Consider the following 1,898-nt stretch of genomic DNA (forward strand, 5'->3'; position numbering starts at 1 on the left):
GACTGACTAAATTCACTCAGCATAATAAGTTCCAGCTTCCACCATGTTATGGTTCCACCAATGTTTCATGGCTTCATCATTGTTCTTTATCAATATGTAGTACTCCCTTGTGTGGATATACCACAATTTGTTTATCCATTCATCCGTTGATGGGAACCTAGGTTGTTTCCATCTTTTTGTTATTGTGAACAGTGCTGCAATGAACATGGGTGTGCATATATCTATTCGTGTGATGGCTCTTGTCTCTCTAGAATATATTCCAAGGAGTGGTATAGCTGGATCATATGGTACTTCTATTCCTAGCTTTTTAAGGAAGTGCCAAATCTATTTCCAAAGTGATTATACCATTTTACATTCCCACCAACAGGGTATAAGTGTTCCAGTCTCTCCACAACCTCTCTAGCATTTATTATTTTGTGCTTTTTGGATTAATGCTAGCCTTGTTGGGGTGAGATGATATCTCATTGGAGTTTTGATCTGCATTTCTCTAATGGCTAATGATTTGTGAGCATTTCTTCATGTGTCTGTTAGCCACCTGAATATCTTCTCTGGTGAAGTGCCTCTTCCTATCCCTTGCCCATTTTTTAATTGGGTTATTTGTCTTTTTGTTGTTGAGGTTTTGCAGTATCTTGTAGATTTCTGAGATTAGACACTGATTGGATTTGACATAGTCAAAATTTTTTTCCCAGTCTGTAGGTTGTCTTTTTACTCTTTTGGTGAAGTCTTTTGATGAGCATAAGTGTTTGATTTTTAGGAGCTCCCATTTATGTAGCCTCTCTTCTGGTGCTTGTGCATTGTTACTTATTGTTCGTATTATGTTTATGCCATGTATTAGGGCTCCTAGTGTTGTCCCTGTTTTTTCTTCCATGATCTTTATCGTCTTCGATTTTATATTTAAGTTTTTGATCCATTTTGAGTTAGTTTTTGTGCATGGTGTAAGTTATGGGTCTTGTTTCAGTTTTTTGCAGATGGATATCCAGTTATGCCAGCACCATTTGTTAAAGAGACTGTCTTTTCCCCAATTAATGGACTTTTGGCCTTTGTCAAATATCAGCTACTCATAGGTGGATGAGCTTATATCTGGTTTCTCAACTCTGTTCCGTTGGTCTTTGTATCTGTTGTTGTACCAATACCAGGCTGTTTTGACTACCCTGGCGGTATAATAAGTTCTAAAATCAGGTAGTGTGAGGCCTCCCACTTTGTTCTTCTTCTTGAGTTATACTTTATTTATTTGGCACCTCTTCCTTTTCCTTATGAAGTTGGTGATTTGTTTCTCCATCTCATAAAAGAAATGCCGGTGGAATTTGGATCAGGATTGCATTGTATCTGTAGATTGTTTTGGGTAGAATTGATATTTTCACTATGTTGAGTCTACCTATCCATGAGCAAGGTATATTTTTCCACTTATTCAGGTCTCTTTTAGTTTTTTGCAGTAGTGTCTTGTAGATTTCTATAGATCTTTTATGTCTCTGGTTAGATTTATTCCTAAGTATTTTATCTTTTTGGGGGCTATTGTAAATGGTGTTGAATTGGTAATTTCCTCTTCAAGGTTCTCTTTGTTGGTGTAAAGGAATCCAACTTATTTTTGTATGTTTATCTTGTATCCTGATACTTTGCTGAAATCTTCTATCAGTTTGAATAGTTTGCTTGTGGATTCTTTGGGGTTTTCTGTGTAAAAGATCATATCATCTTCAAACAGAGATACTTTGACTTCTTCCCTACCAGTTTGGCTGCCCTTTATTTCTTTTTCTAGCCTAACTGGTCTGGCTAGGACCTCCAGCACAATGTTGAATAAGAGTGGTAATAGAGGGCATCCTTTTCTGGTTCCCATTCTCAAGGGGAATGCTTTCAAAGTCTCTCCATTTAGGATGATGTTGGCTGTTGGCTTTGTATAAATG

This window comes from Trichechus manatus, unplaced genomic scaffold (genome assembly GCF_000243295.1).
Source record: "Trichechus manatus latirostris isolate Lorelei unplaced genomic scaffold, TriManLat1.0 scaffold00014, whole genome shotgun sequence".
In the NCBI taxonomy this organism is placed as follows: domain Eukaryota; kingdom Metazoa; phylum Chordata; class Mammalia; order Sirenia; family Trichechidae; genus Trichechus; species Trichechus manatus.